This window comes from Lissotriton helveticus, chromosome 12 (genome assembly GCF_964261635.1).
Source record: "Lissotriton helveticus chromosome 12, aLisHel1.1, whole genome shotgun sequence".
NCBI classification, from domain to species: Eukaryota; Metazoa; Chordata; class Amphibia; order Caudata; family Salamandridae; genus Lissotriton; species Lissotriton helveticus.
The window spans coordinates 740,742,866-740,760,877 of record NC_136073.1 but is presented as its reverse complement, the minus strand read 5'-3'; the positions used below and the strand labels follow the sequence as shown (position 1 = coordinate 740,760,877).

Below are 18,012 nucleotides of genomic sequence, written 5' to 3'. Positions count from 1 at the left end.
TCATACAAACACGCTTGCACATAAACACCCCATATCTCACACAAACACTCTCACCCACAAGCACGCACACAATATACATTTAAAAACATTTTCACTTGCCTGATACTCAAGTTTTTAATACACTAATAGTGAATACTATAAAAGTATTTATAGTTAGCATAATTAAAAAAAAAATGACCTCAAAACAAGGAGAGGGAATCCCTCCCTCCTGTCTTTGTGGCAGTGATTTTGTGAGGTCTAAGGCCAGGGGTTGCAAAGGCAGTGCCCGGGATCGCAGTGAGCAAGCCCGAGGTCAGTTAAATGACATACATGGCGATGGAGCCACTGGACTTGCTGATTCTGTGTCTCTGACATTTTTCGCATAAATATTACTTTACTTCACTTGCCAGTTGCCACATTATCCGCCATCTGCTGCACTATTGCAAACACTGAAATAACACTGCTACAGCATTGTGCAGCTTAATTTGCCTTTTCATACCGCATAATTTAGTCAGCCCTGTGCATCATTTTGCCTACCAATGTTACATACATCTGGGCTACCTGCATATAGATCAGGAGTGGCCAAATTGGTTCAGAAGGGATGGAACCATGCTACATTTGGCATAGAATGTATGTACAGAAAACCTAAATGTGGAATCTTTACCGAAATGGTGCTCATCCTAGAATTATGCAATGGATCAAGTGGTCGTAGACCAATGTTGGACACCTCTGTGGTAGAATAACATGCCAGCCCTCTCTCTGTCCTTGTGAACTGTCATATGCCGCCACTAGACTGAGCTCGCACTGAGCTCTTGTGACAATAAAACACAAGCCACAACCATAACACAACACGAACCCTAGTACTAAAGAATGCAATGCACAATCAATGTAAATTGCTGAAATGCTGGCATTGTCGATTTCGTTTTAATTTCCTGAAAGCGTGTGACAGTTTCCCAAATACCATTTGGATTTACTAATGTGGCGAGTTTATCTGCCAGTAATCGGGATGTTACACACCTAGGTGGATTTCTAAGCCTGTTTAGGGTTTCACAGCTGCTTATAACCCTTTCTTTAAAGGCGAATTGTGCTGAAAGTTAACAGGAAATTTGAAAAGTAGACAACAGAAAGTTAGTTCTGCACAGAGGATCTAAAAGATGGGATCAAGTTGGAAACATATGGCTGACACAACAATATGTTATATAAATACAAATTATTCAGTAGTGAAAAAACAATCCATACTGCTATTCTGTACAGTGACACTTATTCTAGTACTGAACTATGAATGTAAAAACCTTTGATGAAAATGGATTTATTACAGATTTTGCTGAAGTCATGAAACCCGCCCCCAACATACCTGATAATAGATGAAAATACCGTGGATTTGAAATGATTTATGACATCGAGAAAAGGTAACCAATAGCCAAGGCCTCTTCAATACAAATGTTCTTGTTCAGGTCTCCTGATGCACACTGAGTTTTTGTTCATGTGTTTCACACTTACAATCCAACGCGACCCCCTCTCCCTCCAACCCCTCCAACCCAGACTAGTGTTAAATCGTTAAATGGTTGCAAAATATTTTTGGCCACTGACCCATTCGCAGAAGGGTGTAATGTCAACAGGGTTCGAGCACAAAACGAATGCATTTCCAGAGCAGTATTTGCAGAGAGCAAACCTTTTGTTAATGGATAACAAACAGGACCCATCAACATTTCTTTTGAAGGCGAGCTCACAGCCCGTTGTGAGCTTTTTGGAAAATACTGTATAGTTATGTTTTTGTTCTATTCTGACTACTTTGTCCACCCTTGACTGTCTTCAGCACAACTTCCATCAGAAAGATGCCATGTCAGGGTATGGAATATATGAAGGGCTTAATTTCTGCCGGTGGTTGCAGGCGATGGGCACCGGCACTCCTTTCTGGGGAACGAGGACTTATTTTTCACCATTAGACTTTGAACTAGAACAAGATGGAGAGAGAAAATGGAAGAAAATCGGGGCAGGGACATAAGAAGGAATTTAAAGATGATAAAAGAGTGACAGTGGAAGAAAGGAGGGATGAAAAAGAGCCTCGAAGAGTGATATAAGGGAACTTGAAGTGTATGGAGGTGGAAGCAAGAGGTCTGAGGTGGAATCGAGTCTAGGCCCTCTTGGTATTCAGTAACCATGGCATCAGCAACACTGGCTGTGGGCTCCTAAGAAACACTTTGGGCATTGCTCGCCATGAAGCGTAACAGCACAGTCATCATTTTGTTTTGATGATGTAAGAGATGAAGGCCCAGATGCATGAAAGGAAAATCTGGTCGCAAAGGGGAAGATTCTCAGAATCTGCCCCTTTGCGACCGGTATTTTTGCATTTGGGATGCATCATCCCAAATGCAAAAATCACAATTTAAGGAATCTCTAAATTGAGATTCCTTAAATTGCTATTGCATTTAAGGAATCCCAAATTGAGATTCCTTAAATGCAATGCAACAAAGTAAAAAAAAAATGCGATTTCGCTAATAGGGGGAGCAAATTACCATGAAGTTGAACTTCATGGTAATTTGCAAAAACTTTGAAAAATGCACTTTTGGGCTTTTTTCAAAGTTTCATGTTGTGCACACACATGCCCTTAGGGCATGTGTGTGCGCAACATTTGTGCACAGATTAATTTCAGGGGTGCAACAGGGTGTCCTTTGGACACCCCTGCACCCTTGAAATTGCATTCTCAATTTGCGATTCGCTAATTGCGAATCGCAAATTGAGAATGTCTTCCCATTCATTCCTATGGGCCTCTAGGCCCAAAGGAATGAATGGGGAGGTATTCCTTAATTGCGACTCGCAATTTGCGACTCGCAATTAAGGAATATTAAGAAATCGCAATTTTTTTGCGATTTCTTCATGCGTAGCATTTTGCTATTCCTTATTAGCGAATCCTTATTTTTCGCTAATAAGGAATCGCAAAATGGATGCTTGATGCATCTGGGGGGAAGAGTGTACCATCACATGAAAAAAACAATATTAGATTTTTTTCACAATCTTGAGTAACTATGCTTAAACCATACAAAATCTTTATAAACAGTCAGTTAAATCGTGGTGAGTAACTTTGCTCATTAAAAAAAGTACGATTTCAGAATTCTTCATGTAAAAGAACACATGGGACATAGTATTATTTGGAAACCCTGGCTCGGCTGTGATGTGATCAAATAAATCAAATGTATTTTGTGCCAGAATAATAAAAACATTGACTAAACTGGAATTATTCTAAAATAATTTTTCTGCCTGCTCATTTAAGGAAATGCTAGAATTTGTTTGAGCACTCTAGTCGCATGCATAATATACATATTTAGGCAAAAGCATGTTGTTGTTTTTCCTATTAACCTCAATGCATTTGCAAATCCGGAATAAAATCTAACTCAATAAAAGTTTGAAAGAAAATCCATGATTTACACGCCGTTTTGCAGGAAGATGAAATACATTTATTCCAATTTTTAAAAATAGAAATAACTCCATTCTTCTTTGGTGTTCATAGTGAAATAAGTTAGTATTCTTTACCAGGACTCCAGGAGAGAGATAAAGAAAGTTACTCAAATCCGTGATTGAGAGAAAGTTGTATGGAAATTTATGAGCAGCTGATCTGTCTTAGTCAGTCAAACCCTCTTTGCACAGTATTCATTGTGACTATAATAATTACATTTCTACATGTTTGGATTTTTTACGACTCAACCTGAGTTCGGGGATTTTTCCTCTCGAACAATAACATTCTATTTTGCTTTAAATGTTACATTTTATCCCAAAAATTGATCTTTGAATGGACATTGTTGACCCCAAAAAAAGACACCATGTTCCCGACCGATGTTAATGGAGGTGTCAATTCGATGGAAGGGCATTCCCCGACAAGTGAATATTCCAGGTGTGTTGACGTTTAGGTTTAGATTCAGCCCAGATGAATGAGAGGAGGACGTTTTGATGGTGGATTCATGTTAGAACATTCCTGTTTTTTGTCTATGGAGGTCTTTCCAGTGCTACACTGGTCTGCTATGATTGGACGCACTGTCCCTGCAGGCACCTCTAAGCCATGCTGCATGGATCCCGGAGCTGTCCATGCAGGGGTTTCTGGGCTGTCTCTGCAGAGACTTGGAACTGTTCACTGGGGACATTAAACATGTCCCAGTGGGGACCTCGGAGCCCGGCTCTGCGTGAACTATGGAGTTGTCAATGTGGGGGCCTTGGAGCTGTCCCTGATGGAACCTTGGAGCTATGTCCGCAGTGACCTAAGAGTTGTCCTTGTGAAGACCTAGAAGTTGTATCCGCAGGGACCTTGGAGCCATCCTCGACTTGACTTTGGACCTGTCCATATGAGGACCTCTGAGCTGCCTCTCATGAGACCTTAGACCTTTGTCTGCAAGGATATTGGAATTGTCTCTGAGGGAACCTCAGAACAGTCCCAGCTGTGACGTCAGAGCTGTCCCTGAGTGGACCACGGAATAGTCCCTGCTGAGATCCTTGGACCTGTCCTTGTGGAGTCCTTGGAACAGTTCCTGTGTGGACCTTAGAGCAGTCACTGTGGGTACATAGGAGCTGACCCTGCGGTGCTTAATTTGTAAAACAATGAGTGCTGGTGCCCAAAGCGCTGCTCAGAAGCCCGTGGCTGGCACTATTACATGACAGTCTACCGAAACCAAGGTTTCATAGTCCTGAACCCACTACCAGACCCTCGCTGTCCATTTATCTCATTCTAGCTGGTTCCCACTTTCTCCCTCTGTGACAGTTTTCTGTCTCTCGCTTCCTCTGTCTATCCCATTTGTGTGTTTTTCTTTCCCTTGCTCTCGGAAAATGTCACATCACGAAAAATAACTGCCGGTCCTCAAAAATGAGTGCCGGTGGCCACCATCGACAACGACCAGCTCAAATTAAGCACCACTGCAGGACAACTCTGGGCAGTCCTAGTGGTTAAACTCTGAGCTGTTTTTGTGAGGAAACTCTGTGCAGTCACTGCACAAAACTCTGAGTTGTCACTGTTGGGAAACTCTGACTGTAACTGCATGGAAACACTGAGCTATCCCATCAGCGGAATTCTGAATTGTCCCTGCAAGGAAATTGAATTGTCACTGCGGGGAAACTCTGAGTTGTCCATGCAGGGAATTGTGAGTTGTCACTGTAGGGAAAATTTGAGCGGGAACTCTGAATTGTCACTACGGGAAACTCTGAGTTGTCCCTGATGGGAACCTTTGAGCTGTCTGTACCCCCGGCTCTGCCAGTGGGTTTCCTAGCACCGACCTTCCCGTCAGTTTGCAGATTCATCAGGATACTACAAGCATAGGTAGGGTTCAAAATAGACTGGACTAAATTTAACCCACCCATCGGCCCAGCCAAGGAAAACAAGCACATGGCTCGCAGGGACAGAAATAGACCCACTAACTGGGCAGCAGCAGAGTGGGAATGGAGGGCAGTTAAAGTGCCAAGTTATGATCCTTTGAAAACAGCCTCACATCCCAGCCTGCTAATGTCACTGTGCGGCCTGTGAGAATAGAAGCAATCATCTTTCCTCCCTAGCAGTTTCCTCTTACCTCTAAGGCATTGTACGTATTCCTTTAAGCTGGTGTAATCTTTTATTACTGAGATATTGCCATTTTTCCTCCAAGATTTAGCCATCTTGCCACTTACAGCTTTGCCCACTTTCCTCCAAGACAGTATTCTCTTTCATCCAAGGCTTTAGTCCTCTTTCTTCTAAGGTATTTACCTTGTCTCTCTAAGACATGGTCCTCATTTCCCCAAGACATTTTTCTCTTTCTCCAAGAAATTGCCATCTTGCGTCCAAGTCTTTGCCTGCTTTACTCCAAGGTTTCAGTCTAACTCTTTTAAGAGGTTCTCCTCTTTAGTCTGAGGTGTTCTCTTCTTTCATCCAAGGCTTTGTTCTCTTTCTTCCAAGGATTTTCCCTCTTTCTTTTAAGGTTTGGCAGTTTTCCTCAAAGGCGTTGCCTTGTTCAAACTAGTCTTGAGTTTGTCAGTGTCTGCCATTAATTTTATGGCCAGACCTGACTGCAGGTCTAAATATATTCTTGCAAATGACGTTTATAGTGGACTTATGGAAATGTATTAAACTTCTATCTACTTGTTCTACCTAAATCTTATTTTAACTTCCAATATAGCGAACAACCTGCAAGGCCCCAAGTTGTTGCCATTTCTCAGTAGTGAGTCAGTCACCATAAAACGTGGAGGGCCTGGCAGTTCGGGCTGGACTGTTCCCATGGGGAGCAGGTTCAAGACTGATTTGCAGGTTACTGGGTCCAAACTGGGGTGGCATGGTGAGCACAAAAACAATGGATTTAACACAGATCTGTGAATGGGGGTGAATGTTTGATTTGTTCAGCATTCCGTCCATCATCTGTTCTTTTTGCATTTGAATCCCTAAGTGGGAAAGATATGCCCAGACGTGGGTCCCATGCTCACTATGCCACAGGATTCAAGCTAGCATGGCTGATGAGGGGTGAAACCCCAAAACTGGTCCCAGGATGCGCAGCATCAAGACTGATTTGCATATGGCTTGGACCATACTGGGGTGGCATGGTGAGTAAAAAAAATGATGGATTTAACCCTGATATGTGACTAGAGTGAATGTTTGATTTGTTCAGCATTCCATCCATCATCTGTTCTTTTTGCATTTCTGAGTATGGAGGCAGCCACCATAAAACGTAGAAACTAAGTAGCAACCCTCAGTGCATAAATGGTTAGATTAGTTGGGTGCACTGTCTTTTCTCCTTTTTTCCCCTCTCTGATCGACACTATCCTCTGCATTGTCATAAATGTAATTATTTCTTTTTGATTTTTCAATACGCCGTGTTTCTAATACCACTTGATGGGGTCTGAAGGCACAGTTTGTCTGGAGTTTAAAAATGTGGCACTTGGCCACCCAGGTTATATAAACATGTTTAAAATGTATCTGGGATTTGGATCTGGATGAATGGTTACCTGACCTGATTGAACACGTATGTCCGAGGGTTTCCATGTATTTTGGTCAGTTTTATTTTTACTATGACTGCTGAAATTACCGCAATAATTGCCATCATTCTGGCACTTAATATTTATGTATGAATAGTGCATAATAAATAACCTTTTATTGTAAAATGTCAACCAATGCGTATGCATCTACTGTTTCTAGGGGCCGGGGTGGGGATCTGCATTTATATATAAGGAAAACTCCCATTGCAGATGAGAGCTACTATGACAGAGTTGTCTCACTCCTAACACTCGTTATCTGAATGAGTACAACGCGTTGTAGTGAGGAGTGAGAAACACCTGCCCGTTCCCTTTTACGCCTAAGCAGGAAAGTTATATATAAATCCTCTGTGGGCTCATTTCATCTAGCAAGTAGTGCCCCACATGACATGTGGGGCTTACAACATTATCCCCAGGTTTGTACAGCCCTAGTAGTAAGCCTGCATTGACCTACGCATGACCTCTTTGGGCGGCCGGTAGTGTATTGGGGTGCTGGACTGGTCAGTCATCTATAATTCTCCATCCCTGTTTGGGATGCTTCCTGTCTCAACCCCATAGCAAATCAAATAAACTTCTAGCCTGAAATCCATGATCGAGCACCCAAGTCACAATCATTTTTTTTCCATTTACACAAAGTTCCTTCTCCTGTTAAAAACCTTTTTATTTCAATGCTCTGATCTGTTTCCTGTCAACATTGGGAGTGCCTCGACACAAGCTAACGCCCACTTAGTGTTCTAAACCAGTGGTTCTTATCATGTGGACCCTAGCGGTCTGCAACGCCTGCTCGGGTGGCCCATGGCCATTTACAAAAGTAAATAATTTTAGCAGATTAACATATTAGAAAATATATTACATCGAAATTTAAAATTTTAAAGCACTCTGCAGATGTAAGGAAAATGAAACTTTAAGCTAAACCTTGATTCCTAGGATTAGCGCAAATCCAGCAAGTAGTAGTACAGAGGACTGACGGCCTCGCTTGCAACACAAGTATGTGCTGACAACAAGAAAGGATGCCTTTGGGGCATAAAGAACAACATCCGAATGGGGCACATTCCGGCCCCAACCTGTGGCACAGCGTTTTCAATTGCATTTACAACCATTTTTAATCCTTTGTCGCTTATATCTAATTTTCATAATTTTTCATACGATTCTTATTCTATTTTTTCATTAATCTCAGTTATGTATCCTCATGCAAGGAAAAAGCCATTTTCAAGGTTTCTTATGTTCCTACGGGGCCATCCGAACCTCTCCCAAGAACACGACAAGTGCTGAATCCATTTAAAAGCAGTTTATTATGTCCCAATGCATTTCAGACCTCCAAGGGTCCTCTGCAGATGTAAGGAAAATGAAACTTTAAGCTAAACCTTAATTCCTAGGATTAGCGCAAGTCCTGCAAGTAGTAGTACAGAGGACTGACGGCCTCGCTTGCAACACAAGTATGTGATGACAACAAGAAAGGATGCCTTTGGGGCATAAAGGGCACAGTGATATACTAAAGTATGACATATCGACTTTGTATTTTAGAAATAAAACCAAATTCTGAAAAGCTCCAACCTTCACTATAATAGAATTTTTAATTTTTGTATATTTTTTTTATTATGAATTAAATACATTGTTTAATATTAGCTGTATTTTAAAGGTATACTAGTTTCTGTAAATTGTATATTTTTTTGCGGTTCAAATCATAGAAAATGCCTAGGTGGATGTCTTCTGGATTCCCTGGGATTCCTTCTGCTTTCATTAATTTGATATATATTTAGAATTATTTCTGTTTTATAATCTCCCACTGTACGCCGTCAGCGATCCCAAAACCTCTTCCCATTTCTGGAAAACACCCTTCCTTCGTAAACACATATTTTAGCCATGATGCACCAGTCCTATCTTTTTGCAGCTTTCCATTGCAGATGGGCATTTGCTGCCCATAGCATGACCACATTCCGCCAGGCCATTATCAAATCAGCTCTACAAAGTAACTTCAGGTATTCTGCTGTTCTCAGTTCACACACTATTCAGAATAGGTACAGTTTCTCATTTAGTCCTAGAGGAACCCTGCAATCTGCAGTGGACTTGCACTCTCTGTCTTCCAGCAGTGCTGTTTTAAGGCTTGGGCATGCTGGTCAATTTCCCGGGGTCCCACGAGCATAGGAGACCCATGCAGACCAGAATTTAACACAAATTTTCCGTTAAACATTTTTATTCCTGTGAGTGGACATGTGGCAGGGCCCAGTCCAATACATTGCCCGGGGGCTATAATGCTGTTAAATTGAGGGCATGACAGCTCCTTAGACATCTATCCACCCAAGAGACATCTATCTGCACCTGAGACATCTATCCGCCCAAGAACTTCCAAACTTTGTCCAGTAGATACCTCAATAGACACTTCTCCAGGGGTTTAAAGTGCAAGGAACTTTTAAAGAAGTTCCACATCATTTTAAAAAAATCCTGCCTGTAAACCTGGAAGGCTGCATCAGATTGATATCTAGTATCAGATTGTCTAGTCGTTTTTCGTAATCTGCATATTATTTAATGGACCACCTGTATTCCCTGTTTTTGTTTGCAAAACTCTTCCCTGTGCAGAATAACAAGCGGACTGCCAGAAATCAGATTCCCAGATGTTGCTGTCTTGTACTCCATTTCTTAGATGAACTTACTTCATCCTTTTTCCTTAAACGCTCAAATTCCATCCCTCCCTCTGTTTCGAGTAGCGCACAGTTTGAAGCTCCCCCCATCACTTACAATAAGATCACTTACCCGGTTGTAGGGTCATTGGTGTCTAATTATCTGGTTGCTCGAGTTCTATTTGGAAATTATGTAGGGTTTCTTCGCAGTTGTTATCAACCTTCCAACTGCATAAGCTGTTTACAAAAACATAAAACAAAGCGTCACCTACATGGAAGAGGTTATCCAACTCCTTGTTCTTTACGGATTTCTGCACTAGAAGCACACTTGAGCAAAAAACTCAATCTCGCTTAAACACAGTCAATAGAACCCCTAACTGGTTTTAGGCGTTCTGGTACCTGCAAAATAAGCACATTCAAGTGTACCCCTCAGCTGTACTTCGACTCCGGATTACTCCACCTTCAGCGCACTAATAGTGGAGTAGGCACCCCCAACGCCTATACCTTTCACCAAAAGTGCAATCGCATCAAATGCCTCCATGTTTGTTCCATCATCTTGTGTTTGGTCTGACATAGACACCCCCCACACCCTACCGCCAGTAGTAACAAACTCGAACCACCAGCATCTTCAGTGTAATCACAAGGGAGCATCCTCAGCAGCCCTGTGTCTTCATTACACTAACACAATGACATATGCATGGTAAGTACAAGAAATTTGAAGCATGGAGTCCTACTGCAATACGTATTTATGTACATTTTGGTATTTGTATAGCGCAAATTGAGCTAGTAAGCCATGGTCACTCTACATTGCAATGGTTGTTGGGAGGCAATCTAGTAGATTGGCAACATCATGAGGGGATTACAGAAATACATAGCACGCAATGCATTTTTAGGCACATGGAGATTAAGTAATTTGCCCAGAATCACATGAGGTTTGAGTCAAGCGCTGACGCTAGTATTGGAACCTGGATGCCCATGTTTTAAAGTCGGCTGGTCTAGTAGCCAGGCCACATCTCCTCCACATTATCCTTTAGCATAAGTGCTATCAAGCAGGTGACTTCAATACTTAAACTGCCCTCACATGAGCACTCAAGTATACATTCATTCACCATGGCCAATAGCTTCATTCTGCATAAGCATAAGTGAAAGCGACAGTGCACTGTGACTTCTGCACAAGTGCACAGGAACATGCATGTCCATTGCTTCATCACCGGCGCATAAGATCATTAGTGCACATATCCTTAAAAACCATCGAGTCGGCATGAGACCGTACCATGGATTCGGTGTGATACCAGTCAAGCATAACTTTTCCTGTCTTCAGGATAAGATCCCTCAAGAACAGAGACCCGATATTAGTAACAACAGTGCTAATAGTGAACATGCCTAAATCAATTTTTCGGAATATAGATAGTAAAGCCCCGTGGCCCCTGTACCTAGAGCATAAGACCTTCTAAGCAACACTCCCAACACATATACATTCATCTTTGGCGTGTGTCCATCAGTACGTGGTTCTTCAGGAGGGCAAAACTGGTCCATCAAAGGTTCTTCCATTGGACACATCCCTTGCCATCTTTAATGCCCTACAGCCAAGACATGGGGCAGAGCCAATCAACTTAGCTTTATATGACTCTTGAAGGCTGATTTCAAGCTGGCATCCAGCTAGACGACACATTTTGGCCTCTCAACTCAAACTATTTCTGCTGTCTTACACCACTATGCACCCCAGTGCACTGTGGTGCCTTGTGGGACAATGCTTTGCTCTGTACAAGATTTCCCAATAAACATTTAATAACTAAAGCCCAGAGCCCTATGAACTCTCCTTCAGCATAGAAATATTAAAGAGACACCCATAAATTCTGGGTAGGGAAGAGAAAGCATTGAACCTTGAGACCTCTACTATATACTCTTCAGTGTAGAGGCTAAGCAGCACATACTTTTGTCATGGTCACATTCAAACAAAGTGGCCAAACACCTGTTCATGCAACCAAAACACACTGAGCTGAGCAAATACCCACACCATCAGCTTACCAAAACAGAGGGTATATCCAGAGTACGTGTACCTTCAGAAAGGGTAAGGCGGCACCCGGGGGTACGACTTCAGCACATTGAAGCATAGTCGGAATTCCTGTATAGACAGAACTTTATTGCTATGCGCCTTCAACCTTAGCATGTTCGACTAAACCAACCTTCATATCTTATATATATATATAACTATACATATATATCTTCCTATAGCTTTTTTTAAATGGGTGCCTTCAGCACAAGAGTACCTGGAAAAAGAGCTTCCGTGAGTATATCTTCAGCATTAAACCTTCCAGACATAAAGCTTCAACACTGATACCTTTAACTTCAAAATACTCGGCCTTAGAGTTTCAACCGAAGTATCTTCCACCTTAGAAAACTCCATCTTACTTCCCCAGTGCTTATGCCATGCACATATGAACAGTTAAGTATGGAGCTTCATTCCCTGCACCTTGAGCATTATATGGTCAGCTCTAATGCTTTGATGCTTAAACCTTAAGCATAAACACACTATAGGACTTTAATGCCTCTACTATCTGCATAATAACACTCACACTTCAACGGATATACCATTGGCATTAGAAGATTAAAGCTCAGAGGTCAACTGCCTTTGCTATGAGCATACGAACATTCGCACTTAGAGCTTCAATGTTTAGATCTTCAACATAAGCAGAGTAAAGGATAGAGTTCGGCATAAGACTTAAGTTTAAAGCTTCGTCAAATATACCCTCAACATTAGAGGACTCGGCCACAAAGTGCCAATACATATGTCAGCTTCATAATAATAATTGTGAATGCAGAGCTGTACACATGTACCTTCGTTATAAGATCACTCCTCATAAAATGTAAATACCTAAGACTTTAGCTTAATTACGCAGGAGAATATAACTTAAATGGTTATACCTTTACAATAAGGACACAGGAACTTAGAGCTTCAATGCCTGTCCCTTCAGCATAAGAGAGTACAGGCACAGACCTTCAGTACCTAAACCTTACACATAAGAACAAGTGAGTATTCAGCTCATTGAGCCAACAACTTCCACGTAAGAACATTCAGGCATAAATGCTCCATGTCTAAACGTTTAGCATAAGAACACATGAGCCTAGAGCTTCGATGCCTTTACATTTCGCATAAGATCAAGTGGACATAGACCACTGATGCCTTTAACTTCTGCATGAGAACGCGTGCGCAGAGACCTTCAATGCCTTATGTGAGCATAGATCATCCATGCCTTTAACTTTAGCATAAGAGCAGATCGCCATAAAGCCTGCCTGCGCCTTCGGCATAAGAACACTCAGTCATAGCCTTGGAAGCACTTGTACCTTCAAAATGAAATCCTTCTCACCAACCTCCTTTTGGACTCCGCATAAGCGCATAGAGTGGAATACACCGCTGCACAGGCACGCTGGAGCTCCTGTGGGCCAAGGATGTTGATCAGTCAGTGAGGTGGTGCACCAGTGCTCGAGATAGACCCAGCAATGATTCTCCCGCCTCTGGTGGTGATGCAAGCTGGCCTCCTCGCAGCGGGCATCTGCTGCCACCCATCAAAGGGCCTGCGCTATGCAAGCATTGGCATCCCTCTCCGCTGCAGGGCCAGAAGCGCCGCTGCACCTGTTTAACTGGAGCTGGGCATTTTTTTTTTTTACAATTCACCAGCAGGCAACCCTATCCTGTGACTGCCACCATGCTCTGAAAGGGGTGGGGGACAGAAGTCCGAAAATAGCCAAGTGGAAGCAGCCCATCTGGACTGTCAGGCTTACTGTCGGTGAATAGCCTGGAGGGCTGGGGTGGCGTCAGACTTATGTTAGCCTCTGAAATTGAATTGCCTTTGCAACAGACCTGAACGTTGGTTTGCCTCCCGACCAGCATTCTCGAGCCTGGCTGGGATTTTCTTTCCAAAACAGGTAAAATAAAAATCCTTAAAATCAGGATTGTTTTCACATTTGACGTATAGAGATGTAAACACGTCATAAGTATTTTGATGCGGTCAAGACCATTCCAAAATGGGGTGTACAGCAAATCGAGGCAGAACTGGAATGTTAAAAAAAGTGGCCGGAGAGGATTTTTTTTGTTGTTGCATATTTATATAGCGCGAACTCGACTGAAGGTATTGGATCGCTTCACATGGGAACATTCATTTTTGGTAGGGTCGGGGAGATCACAGGATGTGCAGTCGACCCCGAGGATCGAACCTTGTTTTTCCAGCTCCAAAGTCGGCAGTCTAGCTCTGAGACCACATCCACTCCTCTCTTTTGCTCAACCTGCTAATACAGAATCCATGCCTGGCCCTTCCAGAAACCCAGAATCAGGTGCAGTGGCCTTTCTTTGAGAAATGTAGCAACCCAACTGCAACCCAACCAAATTTCCAAGTGTCCTCCCCCTCCCACACAACTCCCAATTTTAGTGCATCAACAGAATGCAGGAAACGGTGCAGCTGAGGAACTTTGATACTGTCACAATTCCAGGAAGTGCGTCATTCTGTGGGTGGTGGAACACAGAAATGCAAAAACTTTCGAGGTGCATTGAACCCTGTGCTGCTGAGTAACTCAAGTTTAGTAAAAAAGAGCAAATAATCATGGCTGAAAGTTCAGGGCCATAAATTGGATGCTATTTGTGTGAGTTGGGCTCTGGAGTAAACGTCTACTAAGTACGGTTCTCCGCTTTATCTTCTTTGACTCCGAGATATGAATAGAATCGACCATTCACTAATTTTTGGCTTTAGGTCAATCCAGTTTTTGGGTGATTGAGCTTAGCCCGACCAGGAAGAACAACCTCTTTCAATTGGAGTTACTCCGAAGCTGAACTATTAAGGAGATAATTATATACAATGTACCTCCCCATCCCAAACTACCCTCCCCCACCATGGTTGGTGAAGGTAAAGGGTGTGGCGCTGCAGCCAGAGCTTCCGACTAGGGAGCTGGGGATCCAGGTTCGTGTCTCAGTGTTGGTGCAGCATCCTGTGATTCTGAGAAAATCACTTAATCTCCCTGTGCTCGTGGACAGCACCTAGATCCCCTCACTGGTGATAAGCAGCGCTATTTAAATCTACAAACGTTAACCGTTAGTTCAACTTGCCAAGTGAAGTTGACCTGCTGTTTCCAGATGAGTCGATCAGAGGTTCTGAGGAAAGGGTTATTTTCAGCTGCAGGCCTCCATTGTCCACTGCTGAGTCTTCACGGGACAGCTGGTGGAGAAAATTGAACTAGCTACTCAGTAAGACGCAGAGGGCAATATTCTACCCTCTTCCAGCGTATAAGGGCTTAAGGGGTGAGACAGAGAGGTGGATTTAGATGTAGCTGGCCTTCTAGGAGTCCCTCCTTTCGGCCTTAACTGGCATTAGAGGCTGGATTCACTTCTCTGGGCATTAACTGGCCTTAGAGGCTGGATTCCCTCCTCTGGGCGTTAACTGGCATTAGAGGCTGGATTCACTCTGCTGGGCATTAACTAGCATTAGAGGCTGGATTAATCACACCCTATCACTAGTAGACCATTCTGCCCCAAAAGGGTGTAATTTAAATGACCAGAGCAGGGAGAAAGTGAAATCGTGGTTTGCCTACCACTGCTTACTCTAGCTAAAATGTTGATTGCAGTCATTCAAGCATTACTACAAGCACTTAGTAAGTAACAACACTTACACTACAATATACTCACTTAAAGACCACACCTAAAGGGACAGTACTGGAAAGCACCGGGGTCCCATGTTCCAGAAGGCTGTTCCTTGCAATGTCCTTTTAAAGGATTTTAGAAAAAAAGCAGCTAAGGGGATCTGGTTATCCAAAGGTTCAGTCCTGCGACAAAACACAAAGTACTGCTGCACCCGCCCCTGTGCTTATGCATTAGTATTGGCAACTAGTTCTGTTCTTATACAAGACTGGCCCAGAGGGGTGCATGTCTCATATACTGCCTCAAACAACTCACCCTTTAAAAGCACAACCATTGACTTCCTGCTATTCTGTGTCGCAGCATTAGCTGCATAATGATGGATTTATCACACTGGCCACATGATCGACCATCTGCTGCATAATTTGCAGAGCCCAATGGCACCAAAGTAATTTAAAAAGTGCCATACTTGGTGCTGCAAAGTTGCGAATGAATAGCAAATATTGTCGCCTCCTGGAAGCCACATAATGTATTACATTGACACTAACAAGGTAAACCTATAGCCCAGACAGTATTATTATGTGCTAAAATGCCAAAATAGAGAAAAAATACCACTACATGATGTGTTGCGTAATACTGCATAATTTAGCTTTTCGTATTGGATCATTTAATCAAACCTCCTGCATAATTAGGGCTCCAGTGATGCATAACATTATTCACATTGTTTAAAAGTTACTGTTATTGTGCAAACAAAAAAAGTTTACAGTTTACAATTATTGATACAAATTGTATGTATTTTTTTCTCATAAATCGCTTATAGTAGGGTTTGGACCTTTTTTCAAAGGCACATTCATTTTGGCACTTAAAGCAGTTGACCCATATGGAAGTAAAGTATTTTGCCCAGAAGCACACAATTTGATCAAGTGATGAAGCTGAGACTAGACCATGTCTCCTGGATCAGCAGATACATGCCATTATATTGATTTTACTCACCTTTAAATGATCATGAAAAATGTTCTGCAATAAAGTCTCTAAACCAGTCGATCCCCCGTACTGATAATTTTTTTCTGATGGCAGAATGCTACCCTGGGAAGCAGAGAGAAAAAGTTGGTTGCCAATGAGGGGCAAGTCTGTACCAGTGTTCGAGTAACATTGAGTTGGTTAATTAAGGAAAAAAGATCATTCAATTTTAGCGTGTGCTATATTTGACCATTATTTTACGACAAAAAATTGGCCATCAATCTATGTCAAAGTGACAAAAAGTTTAACCCAGCAGAATTCTAAACTTAGATCTAAGTGGCTTTTACCCACTTCAAAGCGGCACAATTTGAACCAACTAACTCCACAAAAGCAATTGCACGAAGCTCTGTGATATGAATATTTCACTTACAATCATTTTTTCCCCAAGTCTGTGATGTCTCGAAGCCAATTCGTCAATTTAACTTTTACACCATCCGAAAATATTGGTGGAGCAAGCTGTTTACTAATTTAGTCTGTCAAAGCAGTACACTTCCTTGATGTGAGTTATTGCCACTGTTGACACTGCACATTGAGGTGGTAGTCAATTGCCGCGAGGTGTAGTTATTGTCGATTGCTACAAGATATATTGTTGGTGTCCCTGCTGCAACTTGAGGTTGTAGTCAACTGCCCCAAGGTGCAGTTATTGTCGATTGCTACAATATATATTGTTGGTGTCGATGCTGCAACTTGAAGTTGTAGTCAACTGCCCCAAGGTGCAGTTATTGTCGATTGCTACAAGATATATTGTTGGTGTCGATGCTGCAACTTGAAGTTGTAGTCAACTGCCCCAAGGTGCAGTTATTGTCGATTGCTACAAGATATATTGTTGGTGTCCCTGCTGCAACTTGAAGTTGTGGTCAACTGCCGCAAGGTGCAGTTATTGTCGACTGCTACTGTGGATGCTCCAACGTGGTGATGTTCTTGCTGATTACTAGTAGATTTATATCGCAGTCGATGCTGCAACTTGAGACTATTGTTGATTGTCTCGAGGTGTTGTCCTTGATGACTCCAGGAGGTTTGCCACTAGTATCAATGCTGTGAAGTATGGTTACTGTCAATGCCATGGGTTGACCTGCCAGGTGTTACAGTTGATTGACGCAAGGTGTATCCCTCCTGAGGCCTTCATGGCTGTCAGGACTGAAATCTCAGCTGCACCAGCAGTATCCGTCGCCGCACAATTGAATCCAAACCCCAATTGCAAAACTGGTCTGTTTCCAGGAGACAGCGAGGGTGCAGGGTCCCTCAAACTGCCCTAACTGGGTAGGATATGGTCAGCTCGAGGCCCATGCAGAGTGCGCGCCCGGACGCTCAGTCTTTGAGGGACGAGCAGCCCCGGTCCTCCTCGCTCGCGCTCTGCAGCCCCCCTCTCCGGTACCAGATGGACTCTAATCCCACTCTCAGCTCTCCAGAGGTTCCCGGCAGATGTGCGAAGCAACAACTGCTCAGACGCAGGCCCCGCGCGCACGGAGTGATGTCATCGGCGCCAGGACCCACGAGCTCACTTTTTGGAAGTCACGGAGAGCCCCCCGAGCGCGTCCATCGGCCCTCTCGCGCAGGTGAGGGGAGGGGGTGTAACGTGGCCAATGGTGGACAAACAGTCTGCGGCCGGGGGGGTCAATGCGCCCTGCTGGCCGAGTCCAGAGTTTCCCCTGAGTTTGCAGTGCGCGCTGCCGTCGGATGCTGTCAGTCCATCTGTTCACCTCCTTGTTCCCCACCCCTCGGCTTTTCTGGAGAGTGGCTGCGTCTTTCTCGGTGGGGCGCGAGGACTGACACTGCCCGGATAAATCAACAGGACGA

At 43.2% G+C, this 18,012-nt stretch overlaps 1 protein-coding gene across 3 annotated transcripts in view; it reads right to left on the bottom strand.

Moving 5' to 3' along the window:
- The window catches only part of HJV (hemojuvelin BMP co-receptor), an 89,314-nt gene extending 71,927 nt beyond the window's left edge, over positions 1 to 17,387 (bottom strand). The window contains exons 1-3 of one of the 3 annotated variants that reach the window (XM_078671521.1): positions 16,586 to 17,387; positions 16,189 to 16,281; positions 9,706 to 9,809 (exon numbers count right to left, since the gene is read on the bottom strand). The gene's annotated coding sequence lies outside the window, so the exon portion shown is untranslated. Of the gene's footprint in view, positions 1 to 1,333; positions 1,503 to 9,705; positions 9,810 to 16,188; positions 16,282 to 16,585 lie in introns of those variants that run through there. The other 2 variants (XM_078671523.1, XM_078671522.1) reach the window with 2 other exon arrangements.
- Between the last annotated feature and the right edge of the window lie 625 nt (positions 17,388 to 18,012).